An 18,719-nucleotide genomic window follows, 5' to 3' on the forward strand; every position below is an offset into this window, starting at 1 on the left:
ACTTGGCAGTACCTGGTGCCCGCACGGCACCACCAGGATGCTAGGCTGGCAGTGCCCAAGGGGCATTCCCCTTTTGCTCCTGACCTCCTGGGGTCTCTACCACTGTCACTTCCACTGGCAGAGTCAGAAATTTTAGCGAGCCCGTATGATACTGTCCCAGGCTCACTAAAAGATGGAAATGCTAATTTCCATACAGTAATCAGCCTTACACTGTTCCCTGGCAAGAGGTTGATCACATCCAATAAAATGGACCAGGAAGATTGCCAGACGCTGGTTGCGATTCCCATTTTTCCTTTGCGCTGACATTTCCCAACCCACAGCACTGCTTGAGTAGCACAGTGGGCTGGGAAAATTGTGCCCAAGGTGTTAGAAGCAGATTGTTTGACATTCAGTGAAGTGGAGCAAGTGATTTTTTTAAGTTTCAGCAGTTTGACAGGTTTTTCAGGGTAAAGGATATCTGGATATTTAAATCACAGTGTAAAACATGACAGGAGAGTTTACCAACACTGGGAAAATTATTATCTTTTAAATTCATTTACAGGAGCTCTGCGTTGCTGGCTGGGCCAGCATTTATTGCCAATCCCTAGTTGCCCTTGAGAAGGTGGTGATGGGCTGCTTTTATGTACCACGACAGTCCCTGAGATGTAGATACACCCAGGGTGCTATTAGGGAGGGATTTTTAGAATGCTGACCCAGTGACAGTGAAGGAGCAATGATACATTTGCAATTCAGAATGATGAGTGACCTGGGAGGGGAACCTCCAGGTGGTGGTTTTCCCAGGTATCTGCTGTCCTTGTCCTTCTAGTTGGTAATGGTCATGGGTATGGAAGATGCTGCTTTAGGAACCTTGGTGAGTTCATGTGGTGGATCTTACAGATTGGATACACAGCTGCTATTGTTCGTTGGTGGTGGGGGGAATGAATGCTGTCGAAGGGATAGCAATCAAGCAGGCTGCATTGTCCTGGATGGTGTCAAGCTTCTTGAATATTGTTGGAACTACACTCATCCATTCCATTGTTACACCCCATACTTATGCCTTGTAGATAGTGGGCAGGCTTTGGAGAGTCAGAAGGTTAGATACTCGCTATAGGATTCCTAGCCTTTGAACTGCTCTGCCACAGTATTTATATGGCTAGTCCAGTTCAGTTTCTGGTCAATGGTAAGTAACCACAAGGTCTGTTGATAGTGGGGGATTCAGCGACAGTAATGCCATTGAGTGTCAAGAGGTTGTATCCTCTCTTGTTGGAGATGGCCATTGCCTGGAACTTTTGTGCTGCGAATGTTACCTGCCATTTGTCATCCCAAGCTGGACATGGTGCAAATCTTGTTGCATTTGGACATAGACTGCTTCAGGATCTGAGGCAGATGAAGATGGTTGGTCCTAGGACACTATCTGGAGAAACTCCTGCAGTGATGCCCCGGAGCTGAGATGATTGACCTCCAGCCACCACAAACGCCTTCCTTTGTGCCAGGTATGACTTCAACCAGTGGAGTGTTTGTCCCGATTCCCATTGACTCCTATTTTCTTGGGGCTTGTAGGTGTCATACTCAGTCAAATACTGCCTTAGTGTCAAGGGCAGTCTCTTTCAGCTCACCTTTAACATTCAGCTTTGTTGTCCATGTTTAAACCAAGGTTGTAATGAGGTCAGGACTTGAGTGATCCTAGTGGAACCCAAACTGAGTGTCCATCAGCAATTAATTGCTGAATAAGTGCAGCTTGATAGCATCACTTTATTGAGGATTGAGAGCAGACTAATGGGGCAGTAATTGGCCATGTTGGATTTGTCCTGTTTCTTGTGTACAGGATAAAATGGCCAATTTTCCATATTGTCAGGTCAATGTCAGTGTTGTAGTTGTACTGAAACAGCTTGGCTTGGGGAGTGTCAAATTCTGTGCACAAGTGCTCAGTACTTTTGCCGGAATACTGTTAGCGGTGATAGCCTTTGCCACATCCAGTGCCTTCAGCTGTTCTTGATATCATGTGGAGTGAATCGAATTGGCTAAAGACTGACATCTCTGATGTTAGGGACCTTTGCAGGAGGCTGATGCGGATCTTCCATTCAGCTTTATCTTCTGCACTGATGCACTGGGCTCCTCCATGATTAAGGACGAGGATATTTCTGGAGCTGTTTAATTGTCCACCACCAGTCACAGCTAAATGTGACAGCACTGCAGAACTTCCATCTATTCTGTTGGTTATGGATCACTCAGCCCTGTCAGAAAGGAGTGCAATGGTGGCACAGTGATTAGCACTGCTGCCTCATAGCGCCAGGGACCCGGGTTTGATTCCCAGCTCGGGTCACAGTCTTTGAGGAGTGTGCACATTGTCCCTGTGTCTGCGAGGATTTCCTCTGGGGCTTCAGTTTCCTTCCACAATCCGAAGGATATGCTTGTTTGGTGCATTAACCATGCTAAATTCTCCTTCGGTGTATCTGAACAGGCACTGGAGTGTGGCAACTAGGGGATTTTCACAGTAACTTCATTGCAGTGTTAATGTAAGGCTACTTATGACACTAATGAATAAACTAAATTACTTGCTGTTTTTGCTGTATAATACACTAGTAGACCTGTGTTGCAGCTTCTCCAGGTTGACACCTCATTTTTAAATATGCCTGGTAATACTCTTGACATGTCCTCCTCTACTCTTCATTTGATCCAGGGTTGGACTCCTGGCTTGGTGGTATGGTAGGGTGGAGGATGTGCTAGGCACTGAGGTTACAGATTGTGGTTTAGTACAATTCTGCTGCAGTCATGGCCCACAGCACCTCATGGATATCCAGTTTTCAGCTGCTAGATCTGTTCGCATCTATCCCACTTAGTATCATGAGGTGCAAAATATGCAAAACAGAAGGAATGCACGAGTCTACAGAAATAAAGATTGTGTCATCTGCATTTGGATAGATAAAAGAGCTCTCTATTTCTTGTTTATACATTGTTCATAAGAATAGGAAAAACCTAAGCCTACAATGGAACCCTGTGGGACACTTGTTCGACTATAAGAGGATCAGAAATAAGGTTGTCTGATTTAACACACTGAACACAATTAGAAAAGTAATTCATGAACCAATGTCACTCAATCTTTTCATAAGAATAGGTTGATCAACAGTGTCAAATGTCTTAGATAGGTCATTGAAAATAGCATCACTGGTTTGTTTCTTGCCTAAGCAGCTATAAAATCATTTAAACCATTCAATGCAGTTGCAATGCATCCTTGTTTTGAGTGAAAACCAGACTGCATATCTGACAAAATTTTGTTTATGTCTGGAAAAGAAGCTAGCTGCTCACAGACAATTCTTTCCATCAATTGCATCAATTTGCTAATGTGGTCCCACTATTTATTTCTATGATTCTATATAAAGATTGTAGAGACCAGTGAGTCTCACATCTGTGGTTGGAAAACTACTGGAGAAGATTCTGAAAGAAAGAATCCATCTCCACTTGGAGAGGCAAGGTTTGGTCAGGGCTAATCAGCTCCAGTTCTTACATGCCTACAACATAGACCAGAAGTAAATCTGCCTGAGAGACAGTAGCCTCTCTCTGGTGTGATCACTCACTCTCAGTTCCCATTGATCCCCTAAGTCACGTGACTCACTTTGCTGTACAGTCTTAAAGAGACAGGCACCACATACACAACCAAAGAAATTTCTACTGTTTGAATAGAGGAGCAGAAATGACATAAGCTGTAGTTCTGACAATAAAAGGGTATGGGCTATCAATACCAGCTATCTTATTGGAGTCCAAGTTGAGCAGTTCTCCTAACACCTCTGATACTGTGATAGACAGTAAGGAAAAACTGCACTAACAGTAACTACAATATTATTAAAAGTTACAGAAGTAGGTAACTGAGAACAGGAGAATTTATTCTTTAAATATTTCATTTTGCTGATTTTGCTTGGAGTTACATTGATGTTTATAATAGTCAGACTTTGCCTTTCTTATGGTCTGAGAGAATCTATTCCTAATTTGCTTGAAGGAAAACCAGATTCCCTAGGTTTTAGCAGTTCTTGTTATCATCCAGGCTATATTATTTTGTTGAAGGTCGAAGATTGAGAGCACAGAGTTAAACCAAGGCCTACTACTACAGTTTTTGATTCTGAACTTCTTCCTTGATCCATGTCAGCACTTACACAATACTAGTCAATGTAATGGTTAAATTACCTTTGCAAGACAGCCTGTGATCAATCGCTGTGCTCAAAACACATCTACATTATAATCCAGCAACTAATATTAACGTTCACATGTTTTAAGAAATGTATTAATTAGCTGTCAGAATAATCCTCGGCAGACTTCCCCTAGTGGTCATCAAAACTGCCCAAGGACGTTTCTTTGGGCTCCCAAAACCTCAGAACAGATGCAAATGCATTTTTCACAGAATACAACATTTTGTGACCCAGTTCACACTGTCAGAGATGAAAATCTGGCCCTAAATGTTCATTACATTTTTCTGCCACATTGTGTACATGTGACAACACTTCAAAAATAATTTGTTGGCTGCAAAGTGTTGTAGAGCATCCTGAAGTTAGCAAGGAGCTGTATAAATTCAAGTATTTTCATCTCTCACCACGCATTCGCTCAAAAAAGAGCCGTTTCTCACTCTCTAGCCTTTGTCTTGTAGATTATGGCACTTAAACTGCAAATCAAGCACTTTATAAATATGGCAATGAATACCAGATTCCACCTCTTTCTCCAAGTAAAACACATTTTTCAATTTCACTCTAACATTTCCACCAGTTACGTTAAATCTCTCACCCTTGGTTGTTAACCTCTTTGCAAAGGGAAAGATTTTTATTTTAAATCATAATTTATACACTTCAAATGAATCTCTTCTCCATCTCCTCTGTTCCAAAGAAAATTGACAAAGGAGAGTTAATGGATGCGGTATATTTAGATTTTCAGAAGGTTTTAATAAAGTTCCCACAAGAAGTTAATTGTCAAAATAAAAGCATATGGGATAGAAGGCAACATACTGTCACAGAGTGAGGATTGGCTAACAGGCAGAAAAGAGAGAGTTGGAATAAATAAATCATTCTCACGTTTATAGGCTGTGGCTAATCAGGTACTACAAGAATCAGTACTTGGATCCAGCGGTATCAATGATTTAGAGGTGGGGACCAAATGTAATATTTTTAAGCTTGCGTATGAACAAAATTAGATGGGAATGTGTGTTGTGAGGAAGATGTAAAGCAGCTACCGGAGGTTTTGGACAGACTTAATGAGTGGGAAGAACATGGCAGATGGAATATAATATGGGACAATGTAAGGTAATCCATTTTGATAGAAGAAACAGATGTGCAGAGTATTTAAAGTTTATTTGTTAGTGTCAGAAGTAGGTTTACATTAACACTGCAATGAAGTTATTGTGAAAATCCCCCAGTCGCCACTCTTTGGCCTTTCCTCGGGTACACCGAAAGAGAATTTAACATGGTCAATGCATTTAACCAGCACACCTTTTGGGTTGTGGGAGAAAACCTGAGCACCCGGAGGAAACCCACACAGACACAAGGAGAACGTACAAACTCCGCAAAGAGAAAGACCTAAGCTGGGAATCACTGAGCCCCTGGTACTGCGAGGCAGCAGTGCTAAGCACTGTGTCACCTTTCAAGTATTTCCTAAATAGTGAGAAATTAGAAAGTGTAGATGCACAATGGACCTGGGTGGCCTTGTCCATAAGTCACTGAAGACTAATGGAACATTAGCCTTTATTGCAACAAGTCTTTCAGCCCGTTGAACCTACTCCACCATTGAGGTCTTGCTTCAATCATTTAGGAACTTGGTCAGACTGCATCTGGAGTAGTCTGTACAGTTTTGGCACCCTTATCTCAGAATGGATATTATTACTACAGAGGGAGTGCAATGAAGATTCACCAGGCTTGTTCCTGGATGGCGAGTCTTATGAAGCGAGATTGGGTAATCTGGGCCTATATTCTCCAGAGTTCTGAAGAGTGAGAGGCGATGTCATTGAAAACTACAAATACCTAATAGATTAGATAGGATAGATGTAGGTAAGATATCCCCCTAAGTTGGGGAGCCTAGAACTAGGGGATCACAATTTCAAAGTAAGGGGGAATGCCACTTAGGAATTTGCCACTTAGGAAATTTCTTTACAGAGGGTTGTGGATCTTTGGAAATCTCTACACCAGAGAGCTATGGAAGCTCAGTGATTGTGTATGGTTAAAGCAGAGCTTGATAGATTTCTGATTAACAATAACATAAAGGTTATGGGGATAATGGGTGTAAAAGGCATTGAAGTGCCCAATCAACCATGATCGTATGAACTGGTGGAGTAAGTTCGATGGGCTGAATGGCCTAACGGGCCGAATGTTCCTATGTTCCTAACCCTGGTTCAATGAATAGTGCAAGAGGGGATGCCAGGAGCAACACCAGGCATTCCTAAAAGTTAGATGTTAACTCGTGAAGCTAAAGCACAGGATTACTTGTGTGCCAAACAGCGTAAGCAGTAAGTAATAGACGGACCTAAGTAATTCCACATCCATTGGATCAGACGTAAGCTCTGTAGTCCTGCTGCATCCAGCCATGAATGGTAGTGGACAACTGAACAACTCACTGGAGGAAGGGTCTCCACAAATATCCCCAACCTCAGTGATGGAGGAACCCAGCACATCAATGTAAAAGATAAGGCTGAAGTGTTCACAACAATCTTCTGTGCTGAGTGGATGATCCATCTCAGCCTTCTACGGAGGTCAACATCACAGATATCAGTCTTCAGCCAATTCGATTCATTCCATGTGATACCAAGAAACAACCAAAGGCACTAGATCCTGCAAAGGCAATGGGCCCTGACAATATTCCAGCAATAGGACTGGAATCTTGTGCTCCAGAACTTGCCACACCCCTAGCTAGCTGTTCCAGTACAGCTACAACATTGGCAGCAACACCCAGCAATGTGGACAAGATATAGACTTTACACAAGAAACAGGACAAATCCAACCCGGCAATTCCCGCGCCATCAGTTTACTCTCGGCCGTCAGAAAAGTGATGGAAGGGGTCATCAACAAATCTTACAAGCAGCACAGACTCAGCAATAATCTGTTCACTGACACTCAGTTTGGATACCCCCAGGGTCACTCAATTCCTGACCTCGTTATAGTCTTGGTTCAAACATGGACAACAGAGCTGAAAACCAAAAGGTGAGGTGAGAATAACCACCCATGACATCAAGGAACCCAAGCAAAATTTGAATCAATGGGAATTAGGTTGAAGTCATAACTGGCACAAAGGAAGATGGTTCTGTTGGTTGAACATCAATCACCTCAGCTCCAGGACATAACTGCATTAGTTCCTGTGGGTAGTATCCTAGGCCCAACCATCTTCAGCTGCTTCACCAATTACCTCCCTTCCATCATAAGTTCAGAAGTGGGGATGCTCATTGATAAATGCACAACGTTCAGCGCCATTCACAGCTCCTCAGATACTGAAGCATGTCCAAATGCAACAAGACTTAGATCATATCCAGGCTTGGGCTGACAATCAGCAAGTAATATCCATGACACACTAAGTTTAAGGTTTATTTATTAATGTCACAAGAGACTTACATGAACACTGCATTGAAGTTACTGTGAAAATTCCCTAGTCGCTGCACTCTGGTGCCTGTTCAGGTATACTGCAGGAGAATTTAACCTGGCCAATGCACCTAACCAGCCCGTCTTTTGGACTGTGGGAGGAAGCCAGAGTACCTGGAGGAAACCTACGCAGACAAGGGGAGAACATGCAAACTTCACACAGTGACCCAAGCCAGGAATTGAACCTGGGTCCCTGGAGCTGTGAGGTAACAGTGCGATAATTATGGGGGATTTCAATCTACATATTGATTGGTCGACCCATGTTGGACGCGGTGGGCTTGAGGAGGAGTTCAAGGAACGCTGCCGGGATAGTTTCCTCGAACAGTGTGTGTTGGAGCTGACGAGGGAGCGAGCTATCTTGGATCTGGTGTTATGTAATGAGGCGGGTGGAATTAGGGACCTTGTGGTGAAGGATCCTCTTGGGAAGAGTGATCATTGTATGGTAGAGTTTCTGATGCAGATGGAGGAGGAGAAAGTGGGTTCCCGGACATGTGTCCTTTGTTTGAACAGAGGGGAGTACGGTAGGATGAGAGAGGAATTGGTGAATGTTGATTGGGGGAGTGTGTTGGATGGTAGGTCTGCTGAGGAACAGTGGAAGATCTTTAAGGAGATCTTTCTTGGTGCTCAGCAGAAATTTGTTCCGATGTTTAAAAAGGATCGTAGGAGGAGAGGTAATCAGCCGTGGATAACAAAGGAGGTGAAGGAAAGTGTTAAATTAAAAGCGGATGCGTTTAGAGTAGCTAAGAGTAGTGGGCAAGAAGAGGATTGGGAGAGGTTTAAATTTCAACAAAGAATGACAAAGAAGTTGATAAAGAAGGGTAGGATAAACTATGAAGCTGGGCTAGCGCTTGATATAAAAAAGGATAGCAAGAGTTTTTATAAATACATAAAAAGGAAGAGGCTGGCTAGGGTGAATGTTGGACCCTTAGAGGATGAGACGGGGGACTTAGTGGTAGGGGATGGGGAAATGGCTGAGGCCCTGAATAACTTTTTTGTTTCAGTCTTCACGGAGGAGGACGTGAATAATTTGCCGGGTGGTAGCGATGGAAAGATGGTAGGAGTGGAGGGCCTGAATGACATTATTGTTACGAGAGAGGCGGTGCTCAACAGACTGGAGGGGCTGATTGTGGACAAGTCCCCAGGACCGGATGGAATGCATCCAAGCGTTCTGAAGGAAATGGTGGAGGTGATGGTGGATGCCTTGGTGATTATTTTCCAAACGTCGCTGGATTCCGGGGAAGTGCCGGAAGATTGGAAAACGGCTAATGTTACACCGTTGTTTAAGAAGGGTGGCTGGCAAAAGGCGGGGAATTATAGGCCGGTTAGTTTAACGTCGGTTGTAGGAAAAATGTTAGAATCCGTGATCAAGGAGAAAATAGCGAGGCATCTTGCGGAGAATTGTTTGGTAGAGCAGACGCAGCACGGTTTCATTAAGGGGAAGTCGTGTCTGACGAATTTATTGGAGTTCTATGAGGATGTGTCTAGGGCGGTGGATAGAGGCGAGCCGGTGGATGTGGTGTTTCTTGATTTTCAGAAGGCGTTTGACAAGGTGCCTCACAAGAGGTTATTACAGAAGGTCAGGGAGCATGGAGTTGGGGGTAGGGTGTTAGCGTGGATAGAGGATTGGCTGTCAAATAGGAGGCAGAGAGTGGGGGTCAATGGGTGCTATTCGGATTGGCGGTTGGTGACTAGTGGAGTGCCCCAGGGGTCGGTGCTGGGGCCTCAGCTATTCACCATTTATATAGATGATCTGGAGGAGGGAACCGAGTGTATGGTGTCGAAATTTGCTGATGACACCAAGATTGGGGGAACGGCAAATTGTGCGGAAGGTGTGGAGAGTCTGCAGAAGGATCTAGGTAGGCTGGCCGAACGGGCCAGGAAATGGCAAATGGAATTTAATGTTGGCAAATGTGAGGTTGTCCACTTTGGTAGGAATAATGGTAGGAAGGACTATTACTTACATGGCGAAAAACTGCAGCATGCAACGGTGCAGAGGGACCTGGGGTCTTTGTGCATGAGTCACAAAAACTCAGCCTGCAGGTGCAGCAGGTGGTCAGGAAGGCGAATGGGATGCTGGCCTTCATAGCGAGGGGGATTGAATATAAAAGTAGGGAGGTCTTGCTGCAGCTGTACAGGGCACTGGTGAGGCTGCAGCTGGAGTACTGTGTGCAGTTTTGGTCGCTGCACTTACGCAAGGATATTTTGGCCTTGGAGGGAGTGCAGAGGAGGTTTACTAGGCTGATTCTGGAGTTGAGGGGGTTGAACTATGAGGAGAGGCTGAATAAACTAGGCTTGTACTCGTTAGAGTTTAGAAGAATGAGGGGAGATCTCATTGAGACATATAAGATGTTGAATGGGATGGATTGGATGGAGGTGGAGAGGCTCTTCCCGCTCAGAAAGGACAGTAGGACTAGAGGGCACAGCCTCAGGATAAAGGGGGGTCAGTTTAGAATGGAGTTGAGGAGGAACTTCTTCACTCAAAGGGTGGTGAATCTCTGGAATTCTCTGCCTGTTGAAGTGGTGGAGGCTGCCTCGCTCAATATTTTTAAGACACGGGTTGATAGGTTTTTGATAGGCAAGGGGATTAAGGGTTATGGGGAGAGGGCGGGAATGTGGAACTGAGCCACGACAGATCAGCCATGATCTTATTGAATGGCGGGGCAGGCTCGAGGGGCTAGATGGCCTACTCCTGCTCCTATTTCTTATGTTCTTATGTTCTTAACCACTGTGCCAATGTGCAAGTGCCAGGCAATGACTATTTCCAACAAGAGAGGATACAACTCCTCACCCCTTGGCATTTAATGGCACTACCATCACCATCCAACAGTCCCAGAGGATTACATTTGCGGGAATGATGTGTACAAATGAGGCTACTAATAGATCACTTAGATTAACTCGAGCATCAGGTTGACGCACTAAGGAGCATGTGGGGAGAGTGTCATAGACAGAAGTTTCAGGGAGGTGATCGCAACCAAGCTTGAGGAAGATAGATGGGTGACAATCGCAAACAATAGGCAGTCAGTGCAGGAGTCCCTTGAGGTTTTCCCCCTCACTTTCTGAAACAGATACATAATTTTAGATGATGTTGGGGAGTACAGCATTTCAGAGGATGATAACTGCAGTGGCCAGGACAATGACACCATTGCTGGCTTTGCTGTAGAGCAGGGAGGATCAAAGTGCAGGCATGCAGTGGTAGTTGGGGATTCAGTGGTACAGGGCACAATCAGGTGCTTCTGTGACTGTGATCAAGATTGCAGGATGGTCTGTTGCCTCCATGGTGCCAGGGTTAAGGACGTCTCTCAGTGGGCACAGGGCATTCTAAAGCGGGAGGGCAAACAGCATAGTTGTTGTCCATATTGGAACTAATGACATAGGTAGGAAGGAAAATGCGGTCCTGCAAAATGACTTTGCAGAGTTAGGAAGGCAGCTGAAATGCAAGACTTCCAGAGATGTATTCTCAGGAATACTCACTGTTCCATGTGGTAGTGAGGCAAAAAATAGAAAGATAGTAGAGCATAATAAGCTTGAGAGTTGGTGCAGGAGGGAGGGCTTCAGATTTTTAGACCACTGAGATCTCTTCCATGGCACATGGGACCTGTACAAAAAAGGACAAGTTGCATCTTAACTGGAAGGGCACTAACATCCTAGAGGGTAGATTTGACCACGCAATTCGGATAGATTTAAACTACTAACGCAGGGGGGTGTGATCCACAGCAGTAGGTTGGAGAGTACAGAGACTGTAGAGAATTCAGTAAATGGGTCCAGTAAGGCTAAGAGAAATAAAACACAGCGAGAGTGTACAAAACAATTCAGGATAGATAGTCTGGAGCGTGTTTGCTTTAATGCAAGGAGTATGACAGGTAAGACGGATGAACTTAAAGCTTGCATTACTACATGGAATTATGATGTTGTGGCAATTACAGAGACTTGAATGAAAGAAGAGCAGGACTGAAGCTTAGCATTCCAAGATTTAAATGCTTCAGGTGAGATAAAGAGAGTGACATAAAAGTTGGGGCTGTTGCTATACTGATTAGGGAGAAAGTCACAGCTATACAGAGGGAGGACTTGGTGGGATCATGCAGTGAGGCACATGGGTGGAACTCAAACAGGAGCAGTGCAGTCACATTGTTGAGATTGTATTACAGACCTCCCAACAGCCAGCGTGAAGTAGTGGAACTGATATGTCAGCAAATTATGGAAAGGTGTAAAAACAACAGGGTTGTTGTGATGGGTGATTTTAATTTCCCCAATATAGACTGGGATTCCTATAGTGCCAGGGGCCTGGATGGGGCAGTTTGCTCAGTGTGTCCAAGAGTGCTTCTTGAAGCAATTTGTAGATAGTCCAATTCAGGAAGGGGTTAGATTAGACCTGGTTCTGGGAATCAAGCCCGGACAGGTGATTGATGTCTCAGTGGGGGACCATTTTGGAATAGTGATCACAATTCTATAAGTTTTAAGATACTTGTACTAAAGGATAGAAGTAGTCGCAGAGTGAAAGTATTAAACAGGGGGATGGCTAACTACAAAATATTAGGCAGGAGCTAGGGAATGTAGACTGGGGGTGGCTGTTTGAGGGTAAGTCCACATCTGATATAGAGCAGCCTTTTAACAGTCAGTTGTTAACAATTCAGGACAAGTATGTCCCTGTAAAAATGAAGGATAAAGATGGAAAGATTTGGGAACCTGGATATCGAGAGATTGTGAGCTTAGTGAAAAAGGAGATATACATAAATTTCAGGAAATTGAAAATGGCTCTTGAGGAATTCAAAGATAGCGGGAAAGAGCTTAAACAGGGACTTAGGAGGGCAAAAGGGGTCATGAAATGTCCCTGGCAGGCAATATTAAGGAGAATCCCAAGGCTTTTTATGTATAAGGAGGAAAAGGTAGCTAAGGAAAAGGTGGATGTCTCAAGGACAGTGGAGGGCATTTGTGTGTAGAGCCAGATGAGGTGGGTGAGGTCCTTAATGACTATTTTGCATCAGTATTCACAAATGCGAAATATTTTGTAGATGATGAGTGTAGGCAGGATGATGTTGGCATTCTAGAATATGTTGAGATAAGAAGGGAGGACGTGTTGGAGGTTTTGAAAAACATTAACGTGGACAAGTTTCCAGGGCCAGATTGGGTCTTTCCTAGAATACCAAGAGAAACAAGGGAAGATATTGCTGGGGCCTTGGCCAAAATCTTTATATCCTCTTTAGCCCTGGGCGAGGTACCAGACAATTGGAAAGTAGCTAACATTGTTCCTCTATTTAAGAAGAGCAAAAGAGACAATCTGGGAAATTACTGGCCTGTGAGCCTTACATCAGTGATGGGGAAATTATTGGAGAAGAGTCTTAGGGACAGGATGTACTCACATCTGGATAAGAATAGGCTTATTAGCGATAGGCAGCATGGTTTTGTGAAGAGGAGGTCTTGTCTCACAAACTTAATTGAGCTCTTTGAGGAAGTGACAAAAAAAATTGACCAGGACAGGGCAGAGGATGTTGTATACATGGACTTTAGTAAAGCCTTTGATAACGTTCCTCATGGCAGGCTGATACAGAAGGTGAAGTCACATGGGATCCAAGGTGAGCTGGTAAGATGGATGCGAAAACTGGCTTGGGCATAGAAAGCAGAGAATAGCAGTGGAAGGGTACTTTTCTAACTGGAGGTCTGTGACAAGCGGTGTTCCACAAGGATTCATGCTGGGGTCTCTGTTGTTTGTAATATACATAAATGATTTTGATGAAAATGTAGGTGGTCTGATCAGTAAAATTGCAGATGATACAAAAATTGGGGGAGTAGCAGATAGTGAGGAGGATTGTCAGAGGATACAGCAGGATATAAATCAGCTGGAGACCTGGGCGAAAGATGGCAAATGGAATTTAACCTGGGCAAATGTGAGGTGATGGGATTTGGAAGGTGTACTGCAGGAGGAAAGTATACAGTAAATGGTAGAGCCCTGAGAAATATTAGCATACAGAGGGTTCTAGGCAGATCCACAGTTCCCTTTCAGGAGGCAGCTCGGGTGGACAAGGTGGTCAAGAAGGCAAAAGGCATGTTGGCCTTCATCAGTCAGGGCATTGAGTATAGGAATTGGAAAATCATGTTGGAGCTGCATAAGACTTTGGTTCAGCTGCATTTGGAGTATTGTGTACAATTCTGGTCGCCAAAAACTGGAAGGATGTTGACGTATTGGAAAGGGTGCAGAAGGGATTTACCAGGATGTTGCCTGGTTTGGAGGATATAGACTATGAAGAAAGGTTGAACAAACTTGGACTGTTTTCATTGAAGCGTTGGAGGATGAGGGGAGATCAGTAAATAGAGATTTATAAGATTATGGCAGGTTTGAATGGATTGGATAGTCAGGAATTTTCTCCCAGGGTTGAAAGGCCAATTACACGGCGGTTGAAAGTGAGAGGGGGGAAGTTTTAAAAAGATGTCAGGGGAAAGTTTTTCACACAAAGGGTGGTGAATGCCTAGAATGTGCTACCAGAGGAGGTAGTGGAAGCAATCCTTCAGCCTATCACTTCTAATTCATATCCTCTGCTTTTAGAAATCAGTCCTTCCACATCTGCTCTGTCAAGGTCCCCTCATTATTAAATGGATTTAAATTAAGTTTCTATCAGCCTCCTCTACTTCAAAAAACAAAACCCTGGCCTATTCAATTTTGAAGCTTGGCAGAATTTTTAAAAATCAGTTAGATAAAAAAACTTTTTGATTTGCCCCAGAGTGGTCAGTCAAAAAAGTTTTTAGCAGCTAATGGACCATCAGTTCCTTGTGTATGTAAAACACAGGAAATCCTCTCTTTGATCTGCTCTGGATATGTCAATCAAAACAGTTCTAAGAGGCTTGATAGCTGCTGGACTCTATGGGAAAAGTAAAGGGATCTCCCAAGTGAAATTGGCAGCTCCTGTCACTTAAAGCAGTTCAGCCAGGTTTTAGAGCAGCTGGGGTTTCTGAAAGAAAGCAAGGGGATCTCTTCAGTGAAATTGAATGCTCCTGTTACTCATGACACTTCAAAAAGGTCTGTTAACACCTGGGGTTGGGGTTTCTGAAATCAACCAAGAGCCTTTCCTACTATCAAATGGAGTGCTACTGTGATTTTGAAGGCTTCCTGGTGTTCCGGAGAACATAGATTTTAATGAAACCAAGCCACCTCAAAGGTTTTACAGAATACAGAGAACAGTAAGGATTTTTGTCAGAAAATCCTTACTATTCTTGAGACACCATCCTGAGAATTTTTACATTTTCCACGGTAACAAGGAGAAGTCCAACCACAAGACCCCATCCCAAGGTCAATCCTCAGGCCATTTTGAGGGACCCTCCCCCCACTTTGATGCCCGGCAGCGGCAGAGGAGCCTGTGGGCACAGTTGGAGGCTGTCACTACTTCTTTGTACCTCACCCCTAGAATCCACATCACCATTTTCAAGCCCATGGCTAATTGGCACCCACGTGACCCATGTGGGGGGATGGGAGCATCCCAGGAGATTGTTAAATCAGGCTTCCAGCCCTGCTAATTGCATTCACATGTATTTAAATTAGTTCTGATCAGGTTCTCTCAGAGTGGGTGCATTGTGCCAGGAGACTTACAAGAGCTTTGAAGCCCAGCAAGAATCCCGATTTGGCTCTCACACCCAATTCGACTGGCAATCAGCAATCTCAGCTCAGGCTAGCAGCATTGGAGAATCCCCCCAAGTCTAACCAATTTTTAATTAATACAAGTTTAGTTTAACTTTCTGATTTTTCACTTGCTTTGTATTTGGTTTGTTTTTTCTTTTAAATGGCCGTACTTACTGCCTAGAACTTTAGCTCTGGAGCTCCTTCCTTACACCTGTCCACCCTTCTACATTGCTTTTCTTTTTTAAGTTGCTCCCTAAAACCTCTGTCCACTTTGACCATCTGTCCTAATGTGCAGAATTTTACCGGTTCATGAACTGGTGTGGATTTATGAACCATACCTCCCCATCAATGGGTGGAGAGAGCCAGTAAAATTGCAAGAGAGCCCAGAAGTCAGGATCACGCCTGATTTCTCAGCTCTTGCAATCTTGTTGGAATTGGATTTCCGGATAAGTCAGTGTCTCACTCATTTCCGGCAAGAGGCTGAATAACTTAATTAAATTTATTTTAATGCTGATTTACATGGCATTAGCGAGCCTGGTGCACAATTGTCTGGGCTTGCTTGCCTTTATGGCCTTGTCAGGAGAGGTTTCCTCTGGCGAGAAAAACACATGCTCCCTATGAATGGGGAACAGTTGTGTTGTCTTCGCTGGTAGAACCAGAGGCCATTGAAGAAGCTCGCCAGGAGGCTAAGGGCAGTGCCAGCCGGCACCTTGGCAATGCCCACTGGGCACTTTGGCACGGCCCAAACGGGATGGGGCCTATAAGAGCAGGGCCTGAAGGGGATATGGTGTGGGGCCTGGAAGGAACAGGGCATAAGGAAGCAGGGCTAGCAGGGAGGCCTGGCCAGGCAGCCTGATTGGGGAGGGAGATGCACCCGCTGCACACTCTGAGCCAAATTGGTGGGGAGAGTGAAGGGTGTGATCGATCTGGCCGGTGGAGGCTACATTTCTGAGTGGTGGGCTCACAGTTGACTGTGGATGCTCTCAATTGCGAGGGTTGGGGGGTGGGAGGGAGTTGGCTGCAGGGTTGAGGCTGGCTCCAGCAGTAGAGGTCTGACTGCTCTCTCTCTCTCTCTCTCTCTCTCTCTGTCATGTCAGGCCTCTGTTGATGGAATTGCACATGTGCAGATCTTTAAGGGTGCACTTGCGCAATAACCCCCTCTGTTGTAGGAATTGCACATGTACATAGAGATCTCTGCTGGCTGGCTGGTGAATTAAGTCCCACCCACTGCCTAAAATTGCTAGTCTAGCACATCTTTTCATGCACTATGTGTACGAGATTGGGCACACAAACTCACCCAAAAAATGGAACTGCAACTCTCCCATTTCCACACTAGCTGGACACTTGAATTTTCTCATAGAATTCGGCTGTATAGTTCAGCTTCATATTTTGCTTTAGAAGTGCCTTGGGACATTTTATTACATTAGATGTTCTACTGTATATAAATAAAAATATAAACAAAAGTTGTTGTTACAGCACTACCTTTTGTAATTTGCATATTAGTACCCTTTGTTCCTCTACTCTATATAGAACACAGAATACTACAACACAAACAGGCCCTTGGCCCACAAGTTGCACCGATCATATCCCTACCTACCAGCCCGTAGAACTATCTATAACTCTCAATCCCATTAAATCCCATGTACTCATCCAGAAGTCTTTTAAAAGTCCCCAGCGAGTCCGCCTCTACCACCACCGACGGCAGCCGATTCCACTCACTCACCACCCCCTGAGTGAAAGACTTACCCCTGACATCTCCTCTGTACCTGCTCCCCAGCACCTTAAAACTGTGTCCTCTCGTAGCGACCACTTCAGCCCTGGGAAATAGCCTCCGAGAATCCACCCTATCTATACCACTCAACATTTTATAAACCTCTATCAGGTCACCTCTCAACCTTCGTCTCTCCAGGGAGAAGAGACCTAGCTCCCTCAACCTATCTTCATAAGGCATGCCTCCCAATCCAGGCAACATCCTTGTAAATCTCCTCTGCACCTCAATAGCTTCCACATCCTTCCTGTAGTGAGGTGATCAGAACTGCGCACAGTACTCCAAGTGGGGTCTGACAAGGGTCTTATAAAGTTGCAGCATTACCTCCCGACTCCTAAACTCAATCCCTCGCTTAATGACGGCTAGCACACTATACGCCTTCTTGACCACATCCTCCACCTGCGAGGCCGATTTAAGAGTCCTGTGGACCCAGATCCCAAGGTCCTTCTGCTCCTCAACACTGCTAAGAGTCCTACTCTTGATTTTACATAGAACATTACAGCACAGTGCAGGCCCTTCGGCCCTCAATGTTGCGTCGACCAGTGGAACCAATCTAATGACCCTCCAACCTAAACTATAGAACATTTTGTACTCCTTCATCCCACTGGACCTGCCAAAACGGACCACTACACATTTATCCACGTTGAAGTCCATCTGCCACTTCTCCGCCCAGTCTTGCATCCTATCTATGTCCCGCTGCAACTTCTGACATCCCTCCAGACTATCCACAACACCACCAACCTTTATTTCGTCGGCGAACTTACTAACCCATCCCTCCACTTCCTCATCCAGGTCATTTATGAAAATGACAAGCAAGTGTCCTAGAACAGATTCCCTGGAGCACTCCACTGGTGACCGACCTCCATTTAGATTCATAGGTCCAAATCATAAGATACTTACTTTTTCTTACCGAAATGTAATACCTCACCCATTTTTGTTGAAATTCATTTTAAACTATATGACAGTTCTGCAAGCTTAGTTCATATCTTTGTGTAATTTGTTGCTATGTAACCCTAAATCTCCACTACAATCTTGTGGCATTTATAAAGTAGAAGTGGTGTTTATGATTCCAAAGTTGAAGTTGTTGCTCTGAATTGTGACAGCAACGGTCCCAGTACTAATCGTTATGGGACTCTTCATCCCAACTTCCACATACTGAATTGTTGCACTTTACACCTCCTCTGCATTTTGTCTTGCACACAACTAACTGTGTATTCTGCTACTTGGCCTCTGGCTTGACATGCTCTTATCTTGCTCGTTGGCCTATTGTGTAGTATCTTATTGAAGGGCTTTTGGGAATCTCAATATATTACATTTACTAAATTTAATAAGATTGGTCCCATCTGAAATCCATGCATATTATTTACCCTTACATTTTGATTTCTAGTTTTGTTATGCTTCAAATACATTTGTATATTGCCTTTCACAATCACAGGGTGCCCCCAAGCATTTCACAGCCAATTAATTACTTCTATGGTATGGTCGCTCTTGCAGTGTAGGAATTGCATTATTTTTCCTACCACTGAATGGCTATAGGTCCTTGAGCATGTTGTATCTCTTTTCACCAATGTAGCCATAACATTAGCTATCTACTAATCCTTTTTTTTTGCAAATTAATTATTAAACATGTATAATTGAACTGCTGCTGTATGTCTTCTATGGGTTCTTTAAAAAAGGTCACAGATGCAAGGTCTCCAGATCAGGCTTTTATCATCTCGAGTTTGATTAGTCTATTATTAATATTTCTCCTCTTTATTTGGAGTGT

The sequence above is a fragment of the Carcharhinus amblyrhynchos genome, chromosome 20 (assembly GCF_965287045.1).
Source record: "Carcharhinus amblyrhynchos chromosome 20, sCarAmb.v2.hapA, whole genome shotgun sequence".
Taxonomy (NCBI): Eukaryota; Metazoa; Chordata; class Chondrichthyes; order Carcharhiniformes; family Carcharhinidae; genus Carcharhinus; species Carcharhinus amblyrhynchos.